The 13,437-nt window shown below is 37.8% G+C and overlaps 2 long non-coding RNA genes across 4 annotated transcripts in view; one reads left to right on the top strand and one right to left on the bottom strand.

Moving 5' to 3' along the window:
- Nucleotides 1-13,437, bottom strand: part of LOC128080652 (uncharacterized) — a 156,090-nt gene that overhangs the window by 41,252 nt on the left and 101,401 nt on the right. The gene's annotated exons all lie outside the window — the stretch shown is intronic.
- Nucleotides 8,566-12,345, top strand: LOC128080650 (uncharacterized). Of its 3 annotated transcripts, none has more exons than XR_008206838.1 (4): nt 8,566-8,782; nt 9,964-10,405; nt 10,911-11,047; nt 11,473-12,345. It is a non-coding gene; the product is annotated as an uncharacterized LOC128080650 (long non-coding RNA). The 3 variants fall into 3 exon arrangements; XR_008206836.1 differs by having other exon boundaries at nt 10,869-11,047; XR_008206837.1 differs by having other exon boundaries at nt 8,566-8,786; nt 10,869-11,047.

Genomic DNA, 13,437 nt, shown 5'->3' with positions numbered 1-13,437 from the left:
GTACTACCCACACAGATGAGTTTCACATTCAAGGTGTGACTGCATACAGCTGCTACAATTTAACCTACAGAATTTAACCACATAAATGGATAGTAAGAAGGTAGGGGAAAGAGGAGGGAAGACAATCAATTAAAAGATCATACTCACTATCAACATTTCACAGACATTCATCTCAGTTACCTAACTCCCTTTACCCAGTTCCTCTGAGAAACATTTTTACCTTACAGAAACTTACACAAAGCAGTCTGAATTGAAACAGCTTCCTTTACCTTTGTTTAAACACAAATAAATGAAGAGGGGGAAAAAAAAAAACCAAAAAAAAAAAACCACCTGATTCAAAGCTGAGAGATGCTCTTAACACCCCAACAGAAACCACTGTAGAGGAAACGAATTATTTGGAGTATTGATAGTACTGCTCAAGTGAAGGCCGTAAGCAGTGCTTCTAATGATAGGAAAAGTAGAAATCAATATAGAAGATACAATCAGCAGTCTTCAAAAATTATCTGGATAACTGTTAGGTATCTGTATGCAGTTTATATATTCTTTTGTCACTTAAGATGATGGATGTTTAATAAATATACTGAATTAAGGGTCCATAAAAATATTTATCTGTGTTGTATCAGATGCCAAAGCTCTGAGGCTTTAGACATAATTCTTACTGGCAGCTTTTCACAATCGTGACACACATGAATAAAGTCAACCCAAGGGAAAAAAGCAACAGCAGAGCTTTCAGTTGCTGATGTTTCCAAGACAGAGCAGCTTAATGATTCACTGCTGAACATAACCCTGCAAAGTGTCAGTAAGTGTAGAGATGACTTCATGTACCAGCAGTCCCGTAACTCTATTTTAACATCCCTCTCACTGAAGTTTGCGTCTTGGTGTCTCCTCTCTTGATGCTCTCTCAAGACCCCACTATCCTCATCTAAGGGGCCACAGCCACCCACCCCGAACATGTGTACAACAGCAGCTGTGTCAAAGATCATAGTCATCATAGTGAATCACTATGTTTGCTGTAATTCAGAGCTCTGAGCCACTCCACTGGAAATCTATAGCAGGAGAAAGAATTAACATGGATGTTTGGTAAGGCCATCACTATGCAACTGCTCTGAGAGCAGCCAACAGCAAAAGCCTGAGAATTATTACAAGAAAGCAAGGGCATGTATTCTTCCCCATATAGTCACCTGAAATTATGCGGCATCAGAAATTCTGGAGTTTTAAGTGATATATTTGTGATTAACATCCCTTGATGGCTTTCTCCATTTACAAAGCTAATATCTTTTCCACGTTCATGTAAACATCAGCCTTCACAAAAACTCCCAACTATCAATATAAACATCACAAAAAAATGTCTTCTATTTTTAATCTGTATCATTATAATTTTATAGCCCTGATCTCACGAGTTCAAAACGAACACTGAAATACAAAAGTTAGAACAGCCATTCTCTCCATCATTTTCATGCATTATCAGCACTTTTCATTTCTATTTCCTCTTTCGGAAAAAGAGACAAGTCCTATCCTGTTGCTCTTCCTTCCACTCCCCCAGTACCTGAAGTCTCTTGTATCCACCACATGGGGAGAGAGGGGGTCCTCGCTACACTTCAGCCTGACTGAAAAGTTTCATTACCCGCTACATCCAACTGGATGCACGCACTGCCTGATCTGAGAGGTTTGTCTTCACAAAGCTAATAGCATCTGAAGGGGCTTTATTCTAGTCCCTTCAAAGAACTTTAATGGATGTTCAAGAACTCTTTTTCTCCATTCAGCTAGCCCTCAACCCTTGCTTCCATTTAAATGACCTAACTTTACTTTTTTAGTATGTCAAAGGATTAGAATACCACAGCCTCTCCTCCAGTTACATCAGGAAGGAGATAGCAGGAATGGGGAATTCCAGATTAGTAATCACTCTGATCTACTGCCACTTCTCTACTAAATTTAGGAAAGATTATATTTTTTACTTTTCTGTGTGAACCCTTCACATCCTGAATAGATTTTCTTTATCCACCACTTAAGAATGTGATGTATATCTGTTTGGGAACTGCTGAATCACGGCCGAACCTCTGATTGAGTCATTGCTTGCCTCAGGTGATCAGTCAGGAGCACAGGTGAAGGCAATTCAGCTGTATTGTTGGAAGGGGTGGAGCCTGGCTGCACCTCTCCTAGACCCATTTTAGAGCTGACTACCAGTGGGGAAGGATCTCTTCTGGAGATCCCTCCCCTGGAGTTCTATAGCAAGCCCAGGATACAGGTAAGCATTCTATCTATTCTCTTTTAGTGTAATAACTGCTTAGCCCAATGCTCTAGTATATTTCATAATTATAACATCTGTACATTCATTGATTATACAATATCTTAATCCAATACTACCTACAATAAACAAAGAATACCAATAGCCTAAGTTTTTAGGATAACTACTATTGCATTATTTTTACATAAATATTTCTATATGTTTGGCATTACAATTCTAGAGGTTTTCCATAGACCATCTTCTTAGCATAACAGACACCAGAATCTAGGGTCCCCTTCAAGTTTCTCTACTTGTCTAAAAGTGGAACTTATCTATACATCCATTGCTGGGTTTGTTATTAGGCGACTAACCAGGGATTCAGGCTGTCACGGTGCAGGCAGCTGGACTGTCTCACAATAAGCACATGTGGGAGTTATTCAGTATTGTGGTGATGGAACAGCGCATCCATTGGCCTTGAGGAAGAAGGAGCTGAAGGACAAAGACAAGGAACAAGAAGATGGACACCACCTGGAGATGGCCACCATGGAATGTAACAATGAAGGGCCAATGGTAGGACTGGTGCTGGGCAGCCTGGACTGCTACCCACCAATAAGATTCTGACAAGTGGACTCTGGAGGGTATCTAAGATACTGTTGAATTTCAATAGAGCCATTTCGCAGCATCCCCTATATTGGTGTCTGTGGTGCAATGATCCTAGCAAGGAGAGATTGCTGGTAGAGCAAGGAGAGATTGCTGGTAGAGCAAGGAGAGATTGCTGGTAGAGCAAGGAGAGATTGCTGGTAGAGCAAGGAGAGATTGCTGGTAGAGCAAGGAGAGATTGCTGGTAGAGCAAGGAGAGATTGCTGGTAGAGCAAGGAGAGATTGCTAGCCCCTGCAGTGAGGGATCCTGTAATGGTGGCATGTCTGCCGCAATCCATCTTCACTCTCCTTCATGCACACTACACTCTTGATTTCAATTGCATTTCATTGAAGAGTATCGTATGGAAAGAGAACGTAGACTTTTCTCAGGATTGTTTAAGTAATCTCAACAACTAAGCTACTAAAAATGAGCGAACCCTCTCTTCAAACACGCACTAACTCTACAGTAAGAAAATACAGAAATAATAAAGTTTCCTCTCCTAAATCAAAGGCATACCCAGGCAGTCACTCCCTTAGCAATACTTTTCCAGGGCATTCAGTTTAATTATTTAGCAGTGAAAATACAGCCAACCAAGAGAGTCTCCACTACAAGTTCAGTTCAGCTTGCTTCATAGTTCAGCTCATTTTATGTTAGTAACTAAAGGTCAGAGTCCATTAGGAAACCGAGAGGATGCATTGATGATAAGACTATAAAACCAGTTTTATGTCACAGCATTTCAGGAAAGACCACAAGAGTTAACCTGAAAATTTTCCAGTGACTTTTTTTCCTTGAAACTCCTGGTGACAGCAAGCCCCAAGCTTTTCACACTCTAACAATATAGATGGAATTGATGAAAAATCAACATACAAAGTGTTCAACAAACTAAGGACTGTGAAAATACTTCTGCCAAAGATTAAAGCATAGTTGTGTTCTCTTGTAGGACTGAAAAGAAATTTGTTTTCCTAGGAAATGGGCTGCCTCAGATGCATCTAAATTTATCTGGAAAACAATGTTCTTTGCATGATGAGAATCTATAGACATTCATCAAAGATATGCTATTTTCTTTAAAGCAAAACATGTTGTTCTTCAAGCATTAGTAAGGACCTGTAGCACAGCTTCTTCTAAGTCCAGCAAATCTTTTGAGCTAGTTCCCCATGCAGAATTCTATACTAATTTTCAGTAGGTCAGGAATACAGATAAATAGAAACTTGCAAAAAAGCGATTGGTGGCTTTTGAGAATATCTACCTGTATTGCCAAAAAGCACATCTTAAAGCAAAACCATCTTTGTTTATTTACTGTTTTACTCTCCCCAGAAAGCCTTCTTTTTAACGTGATCATTTAGTGGGGGGGGAAAAAAGGGCTCCCATTGTCTTACAGACAACACAGACTCAGTAACCATATCTGTGAGATGTGCTGACACTTTCTGGGAGGTTAAGGGGAAAAATCTGTAGTGATGAGGACCAATTACCAGATATAAATAAAGTAACAGCTTTAGGTTAAACAGATTCAATGAGAAAATAAGACCAACCATAAAATATCAGATGAAAGGTCTGTCTGCTTCAGTATACTGTGCTCATAAACAGCAAATGGAAGACTCCTTAGGAAAAGTATGAAGAAAAATAGCTTTCAGCTGTTTGTTCTGAAACTTCCTGAACTACATTCAGCATCAGTTTTTAAACAGCCCTAAGTCACATTTTTCCTCTATTAATTTATTTAATTAGTCTTGAACACAAGGGAACATTCAGCATTTATAACAGCCCCTGGCAAGGAATTACATAGCTTAGCTCTGCATTTCACTTACTGACTTGTTTATTCTCAACTTGCAGTAAGCAATTTCAATACATTCACAACAGCTTTAAAGAAGCTATGGGTATGATTGTTGGGCTTTTTTGATGCTGTTGCTTATACTTTTTTCCTTTCTTTCAAAGTTCTTAAACTTCATTCCTGTCTCTTGCATTCTCATTCACTGAGCCTCACCTTAGAGTCTTTGATCCTAAGTTATCTAATATAACATACTGAGATCATCTGTTTCCTCAGACAAGGAAAAGCCTTTTAATAGATTAATTATGAAACTTCTATCATTTGTGCAAAACTTTAACTGTCTGAAACTACTCAGCATTTGCCATTAGATCCATTTAATTGAAGTTCAGCTGTAATTAACTGTTGCTCTAACAACAAGGTTACTTGGAGCAACTAGAGCAGTCTTAGACTCTGGTATTTACCTCTGTTAAACTTTCAGTAGCTAGCAGTATTGACTTTTGACATTCTTTTCCTTGAAGAATAGAGAAAGTCAACTAATTATTTTCATTACTGCTATTTGGCTTTTTTCTCCTCCTAAATCTGTATTCAACTTCTAGATTTAGGATTTGAACTCATAGGTCGTTTTGAGACTCTTCGAATGTAGGATATTCACAGCATCATAGAAACTTATTCCTTCATTCAAGTGAATCAGTCACACAAGTCTCCAGGGAGCTGTTTTCCTCTAAGTTTAAATTTGTCTATGCAGCTGTTTAACACTATTCTGGTTATGGTGCTACACTAAATGTTTCAGGATCTCAGGAGATAGTTTTGGGCAGCCCATGTAAAAGCAGTGCTGTCTTTATAATCACAAAAGCAAGTGAGGCAGGACTTCATTTTTAATACAAAATACACCACACCTTCAAATCTCACCTTGGTAAGGTTGCTTCATTATTAATATACCAAACACAGTATAGATGTGCTGTAGTTAAGAGCAAAGCCGTACTCTGGCTAGAGGAAACTTTAGTATCACTGCCATCTTAATAGCCTCAGGAAAGATCTGCAGATGACCAAGAGCTGAGTTAAGACCATTGCTATTTAGTGCACCACACAGTTGTAAGTGTGGGAGTAATGGAGGAAAACAACACTCCAGAGGAGAGTAAATCAAAAAATGAAATCCAGTAGCTGGAAACTGCACAGCTAAAAAAGGAAATGAAGGAACACTTGACTCTGTAGTAATCGTACTTTTAAGTTTTAAATTCCTCTCTCTATCTCTGACCCCAGAGCTTTTGAAAATCCTAATTTTTTCTTCTTAAGATGAAATTGTTCTGAGCTGCTAATCAGTGGCATATAACAGAGCTTTCCCTAAATCAGATGCTTTTGCTTGGCAAATTGGGTTCTCTGTGAAGCAGAAGTACAAATACATTGTTCCCTACTATATTCGTCATCTTAGATCTCCATTATTAATGATTTTCACACGGTTCTCTTCCCACCAGAATAGGTGAGCTTTTACATGGCATCACTCAGATCCTTCTCATTTAAATACCTTATGGTTATTCACCATGTCATTATCCCATATTGTAGCCTCATGCTTTTTTTTTTTTTAGTACTTTTATTATCTTTCTGCTTCAACTAGTACAAGCATTTTTGTCACTTCATGCCCTCAAATTCCACTTAACTATCAGCATTCTGACTGCTTAATCAAGGAGCTACTTCATAAAACTGCTCCTAGCACAAATTTCCATGGTACCCCTGGAAAGATTGTTGCTATTCATTGCCTATTTTCAACGTTTTGGTTAGCTTAAGATACAATACTAAAATGCAATTCAAGCTATTTCATAATGTCTTAGCTGAAAGTAAATAGAAGAAATTCAATTAAGTTCCAAGAAATTATTTTTGTCACTAAGTTCTTTCCCTTTCATATTTCTACCAAGATAAAAAGTTGGATTTTGATTGGCAAGGATGTTCCTAATTATAATGCATAACAATGTTTACCTTCTAGTTTACAGAGGCACTATTAGACTTACTGACTAGTGTCTTTCACATTACACAAACAATAATAATCACTGCCACTGAAAAGTCTCTTTCAGAAAGTAATATCAGCTCAATCATGTCTGTCTGCATTTTCAAAGAGCTCAACTGGCTCTAGAGATTAGATCAGTTCAACTAAAATCAACTTTAACTTACCCTTAATCTCCTAGCTCTCACCACCACCCCACAACTCTAACCCTGGCTCATGTGGCCATAAGGATGTAGGCAAAGGGCAAGCATTTTGAAGTCAAAAGGATTTTGAAGTGAAAAGAATTTTGAAACAAAGGAGAAATCCCTGCTACTCACAATGAAGGTTTGCAGTGGAAATACTATTTCTATTCAAAATGTCTGCAGACATGCACAAACGTAAAATATGGCACAGAGTTCAGTCCCCATCTTCCCAACATCAATTAAGGATTCTTATTACAGTGCAGTGACAGTGGGATCCTGGCATTTACTTTCTCAAAATGAAGTGAATGCATGCAGTTCCTTTAGCTTTTCATCTATCACATGTGATTACACTTTCTCCACTTATTCAACAGCGATGGAAAAGAAGGCACGGCTGGATTCCCTTGGTGTTGCTTTGGTGACTATACCACACTAAAACTGAAATATTTGGGAAATTGCTTTTAATTCCATCCTTTTATAGATAGCTTGCAGTCATGAACTAACACAAACAGATATGTATGAAGGAATCTATATAATAATTTATCCTAAATCCAAGGATTTCTTTTAATTTGTATTTAAGTTACACATGAACTGACTTGTGAGGTGAATGTCTATAGAAGAATTTGGTTGTTTTTTCCCCCCAACACCACACATCTACTCCATTGCTGAAAATACTCCTTTTCCACTAAATGCTCTTGAACTTCAAACATAACTTCAAAACATAACAAAGTAAATGGTCTTCTCTTAAGGTGATGAGTAAGCTAAGTACAGAAGCCTAGTCACATAAAATCTGCCAGCAGCAGGCCACTGAGAGTCACTCACTACTGAATGCTGTTTAATATGAAGGCTTTCCTTTGGTTTGTCTTAAAGAAAGCCATTTAATTGTTAATCTAAGTGGAATTTCAGGAGTGTATTTTTGCAACTTAAAGTATCTGCTTTTTCGGTGGCTGCAACTTTACACAAGGGAAGTCTACAGGGACATTTAAGCAACTTGAAAATACAGCCTGGGCTGCAAAGAGGCTTAAGGAATGCTTAATATTTGTAAGTTTAAAAAAAAAGCTACTAGTTAAAGCTGTAAATTTATTCCATAACTAAATATAAGTTACATAAACACAAAAATAACATAAAAATAAGTCAGTAAATAACCATATCTATGGAAGGCTATTTGCAAATACAAGCTAGGTTACTAAAACATTACAAAAACAACAGTTTCTGTATCATGTAAATATGATACCACTGACTACCATACTCATAAACTGTAAGATTTAAAAAAATCTAAAAGTTACCTGAAAAAGCTTTATCTCAAAATGAAACATGATTTAGACAGTCGCTCACCCTGTTTATTCAGAAAAAAATCATACTTAGAAGTCTCACAAAGTCTCTACAATATGAAAGATAACTGGTGTACAGTAATGATGTAGTTACTCCATAAGCTTCAAAAACCTGTCCTCATGGCTGTTCAGCTTACGAAGAAACAGAATTGCTTCAGACAGATTCTTAGCAATATCAGACAAATTATTCACAGATAAGTCAGCAGAGAAGAACTGAACTCACCAAACTGCCAACTGCTGAAGGGGCTCTGGCCATGCAGCACTCCTAAGAAAGCAGCCATGTCCTGAAGATTCTTTCCCTTCAGTGGCCAGCCCTTATATAAGCCCAGGGTGCCTTCACTTTGAGTCACCCATTTGGGCCACCTGTGGAGCACAGATGCAATTAATTTGCCTGTGCTCCCTGGGTCAGCCACAGCCCTTCACCAGGTGTTCAATCACCAGCTCAAGCCCAGATCTAACAGTTCCCCTACAATGGTTCAGAAGAATAAGAACTATAACTGGTCTAAAGATTGTACCAGAACAGTGTAATTGTTACTCCAGGCAACATCAGGTTACTAGGGTGAAAATACAAAATTTGAAGAATAAAGCTCTACTTTTTTATGTTGCAGCGGAGGAAACAAACTAATGGAAATGCAAAGGAATTGAGGCATGTGAGTAAGTAGAAGAGGCAATGGGACAGATGGAAATAAGGCTAAAAGATTGAGAAGAATCCAGGATCTCAGTTTAAGCTGAGGTTTAAAAGGTCTAGAAGTTACCTGAAAGCTTTGAGAATGAAAATAAGAAACTGTTTAATCGAGCAGGGAAAAGAGCAAGAATGGAATAAGAGGAATTAAATGATTCTAGTAGATCCAACAATCCCACAGCTGACTGATAGGAGAAGATACTACAGTTTCTTGTAACTGCAATTCTGACTGGAAGACAGGAACAGACTTCTTTGAAAGGTTACTTCTACTCACAGTTAACATCAGCTAAACTAATTAAGGGAATAAACATTCTGAATAGTTTACCAGAGGGTGTGGTTGACCTTGGAGTCAACTGAACTGAATGTTTTTCCAACAGAAAAATCATCAGCCCCAAGATAGCAGCTGTGGACAGAGCTCACGCATAGTAAGAAAGTTTAACTCTTTCCCAAGATAAATTCCTGGGCAGCAATCAGTGGGTTGAGATATTCAGAAGGACAAATTCATTGTAACTGTTCCTCTTGGCCCTTAAAACCTGGAGCAGATATTTTTTAAAAAGGAAGTAACTAATGATAGTGAGCTTGTAGGTGTTTTCTTCAGGGCATTATAAGAAGCATCAAAAAGCTAAAGAGCGCTTGGGATGATGTTGTCAACTGCTCTTTAAAAAATATCAGTTAATACTATCTTCAAATATTCTTGTGACTGTGTTAATCAAAGTACTACCAGTTAGTTAGATTTTAACAATACAAAGTATTACCAAAATATCAACATCTGATGAATATCAAGCACAGCTGAAATCTTCAACTGCTGTAATTACTCACATAAAGACCTCCAGTGCTACTTCCACCCAGATGAAGCATTAAAGCATTTCTCACTTAATTTCATTTGCTTCAGATGATAACTGTCAGCATCTTAATGCATTTATCTTTTGTTCCCAGTTTTAAACTGTTTATTTCCCAAAATTGAAGCCTTATTATTGTTCTCTCCTTCGTTGCTGTTGCTTTGTTTTCTGTGATTTTCTTTTGTTTGTTTTGTTAAATCTCAAAGCAGCCATAGCTGCAGTGCTACAGAGCACTAAAAATAGAGAGAATGAGGGTTTAAGGAAGATGTTTAAAAAAAGCTATGAACATACAAACTTGTTTATTTTGCAGTCTCCATGGACAACCTGTCAGCTACTGACCTTGATGTTTTTTCTCATCTGCAACAACACTACAGAGTCGAAGACAAAAATTATATTCCTCCTTCCCCCCTCCAAAACATTTCTCTCAGCTCCTCCTTCAGTGTCACATACTCCTTTTCCCCAACTATTTGGTAACCTTTCACTGGACTTGCCAGTTTGACAGCACCTTTCTTTTACTAGGCAAGCCAAAACAAAATGTAGCGCATCAAATCTGACTCACAGATACTAACTAGGATGGAATAAGCAGCCTTATGGCTGCATTCTTCTCATGATATCGTCAAAATATCGTCCCAAAAAACAAGACAACATACATATAATTTTTTTTCCCCACAATTTCTCTTCCCATGGGAAATCAAACGATAAGATCTCACATAATTAATTCAATGGGGAGGAAAAGTTGGCAACAGAAATAGGTTTGTATTTAAGCTTTGGTCTTTACCAGATTAATTGTAGTCTGTGATCAATCTTTATTTTAAACAGTGAGAAAATACTTTCAAAGTGAATTTGGATAAATATTTTTCAAGAAGACTTTGCAAAGGCTATTTAAACTACCTTCTGCTTGGATTACCAGAAATCAGTATACTCAATTTTCTAGCAAAGAGGGAAATGTTTGTGCATGGAGAACCACGTGTGTGAGAGCATGCATGTATTACATATTCTTGCGTTTGTTCAGACTTTTAAAAAATACCCATTATATCAAGAGATGAGGCATTGTCTTTTATCTAAAATAGTTCATTTCCTTTCATACTTTCCTGTGAAATTTTCCTCTGAAAGTATAATTGCTTTTTGATTAAAGATGTCTACTAGCATTTTGCTAGAATCTCTGTAATTTGACTGAATACAACATTTCTCTTTGTCATACCTTTTCAATAACAGTAAATCCTCTCCACTGAAAGTAAATGGCTCCCGTATTCACAGTAAAAAAAGCGTGTGAGGATTTCTACCTGCTTCTCCACTGCAGAATCTGAATGCCAATGAATTTATAGTGAAGAGTTTATGAAACATAAATCATCCTTGTCCCATGTATTCATGAAGTTGTTGGACTTTGCATCACAGTAAGTCATTTCTCAGTAACACACAAGCTCACCATTTGCCACAAGAAGCTGCTCTACATATCCAGAAACTAGCATCCATTTTGTAAATAGGAGGTGATTGGTGCTGCTCTTCACTATTTATAGTGTATCCTGAAGCTCTTTGGTCAGACCTGAGCTCCTCAGTATCTCAGGGAAATGTCTATTCGCATCCCACTCATTTGCACAGACCTCATGAGAGGCCATGGAATGGCATTAATGTTCAAATATTTTCAAAACCAGAAATGCTTCTTCTCAAAGCAGTAAAAGGAGAACAATGAAGCCACAAAAGATGTTTGCTACTGGCAGCTCTTGTAATAATTTTACATATATCATTCTGCACTTAAATATTTAAGAATTAATATTTTTACACTTCTATAATTTAATGAACAATATTTTTTTTCTTGCAGAATGGATGTCATGCCTCAACAGCAAGAAATATGTGACATGCCAGAAGTGGCTGCTGGTCTTCTATAAGATGTCAGAGCAACAAGCTTTTTCTCCAAGTACAACAACATATCTGCCATGGGAGTCCACTTGACACCAGATACAAGGACTGCAGTTTCACTTGCCAGATCACCTCTGAATTCCCCTAGAGAGAAGTAAAGAGTCCAGATTCCCTCAAGATTAGCTCAACCACAGATTCTACAGCATAAGACATCATCAAAATCCCAGGGTAACAGAAGTGAACTTGTCAGTTCATGGCTGTTGGAAACATTCCTTCCCTCTCCCAGTCTCACAAGACATATATTTTTTGTCAAATGATGCAAGGCAGCAGATGTCCCATGAGGAAAAAAAATCTAAAAATCTAATAATTCCAAATTACAAGAATCAAAGTAATCTAAATTCCCCATCTGTTGCCTAATGTGGTTGTCAGAGAAAATCTCAGTGCTCTGAGAATGAGGTACAGAGTTCTTGATGCAATTAAAGACTTCAGGAAGGTGCTAAGCTTTTCTTTTTTTCAGGCTGCTTTTCAAAGTCTGAAAAAGAATTCCAGCTCTAGCAAGATACAGACAGTAAATATTTTCGTATGTTTTTGTAGTTTGAACATCTGTGACTCTATAACTTGTAATAGACAAATCACAAGTTACCATGGCTCTGATGAGCACGGTGTCTTTAGTGAATACACTTCTTTATGCTCACTCTAAGGCTGAACCAAGGTCATTATATCTGAGCAGAGAGAATATATAAGGCTTTTCAGAACTGGAAAACAAATATAATGCAATTAGCTACTGAGGGGAAAAAAAAAAGACTAAAAAGCTATGAAAAAAAAAAAAAACACCCAACCACCACCTAACAAAGGCTTTCTTGACTTACAAGAAGGTCAGTTCTAACAAGAAATTAGTTCTTTTAGACATCAGAAGAACTGCAGAAAAACATGACAGTCATTTTACGAAGGGGGTTCCCAAAGCCACTCCTCAAATTCCAATTTCTCTTCAAGCTAGTTATCATATACAGTAACTGTTAACAACAAAATAAGATGCAATGTCAGAAAACAAGGTATTTTCTTCGTGAACTTTGCATGTTTCTTTGCATCCACATCACCTTCAGTGCCAGTTCAGTCTTCAGTTGTGTGCAGAAATATGCATGGAACAACTTGTTTGATTAAATCTTAACAGCTGTTTTTCTTCCTATTCAGTTAATTGCATTCCAGACTTAGGTAATAATCGCTTCAGAAGGGGTATTGCTTGACTACCAAAACATACTCTCTATGTCAAAGGCAAACCATCCATGACCACCAAAGCATGCAAGTCAATAATCTACTGCATTTGCAACATCTTCCCTTCCAGGCAACACTTACTTCTGTGATACACATTTAATAAGTCAGTGAATAAAGTACAGAGATGAGCACTGAGGTAAGCATATGAACACAGATCATTCCCAGATTCAGACAAATACTCTCATCTCTAGGCTATAAACCTACTGTCTTCCAGTTTTGCTTCCTCTTCAGTTGTTTAGTAGTCAGTGGCCCAACTTCAACAGAGGACTGCCAAATTCAGAGCAGCATCATGGTCCAGAAACACATCAGGAGCTACAGCACTCGGCAAGATACTGTATTTCACAGCAGTTTCACACTTTGTAGATCGGGACTGTTAGCCAGCTGACTATTACATGCACAGTCAGCAGTAATAACAACCATTTTCTCCCCTCAAATACTGTACTCAGTTCACTTCACTACAGGAAAGATATCAAGGCCCTGGAGCATGTGCTGAGGAAAGTAACAAAGCTGTCAAGAGTTTGGAGCACAGGTCTTATGAGGAGCAGCTGAGAAAACTTGGATTGTTTAATCTTGAGAAGAGGAGGCTTAGTGGAGACCTGATTGCTCTCTACAATTCCCTGAAAGGAGGATGTGGTGAGGTGGGGGTCAGCCTCTT

The sequence above is a fragment of the Tympanuchus pallidicinctus genome, unplaced genomic scaffold (assembly GCF_026119805.1).
Source record: "Tympanuchus pallidicinctus isolate F22 unplaced genomic scaffold, pur_lepc_1.0 scaffold2, whole genome shotgun sequence".
Classification (NCBI taxonomy): domain Eukaryota; kingdom Metazoa; phylum Chordata; class Aves; order Galliformes; family Phasianidae; genus Tympanuchus; species Tympanuchus pallidicinctus.
The sequence above is the reverse complement of the archived record's forward strand: the minus strand, read 5'-3'. Positions and strand labels throughout refer to the sequence as shown.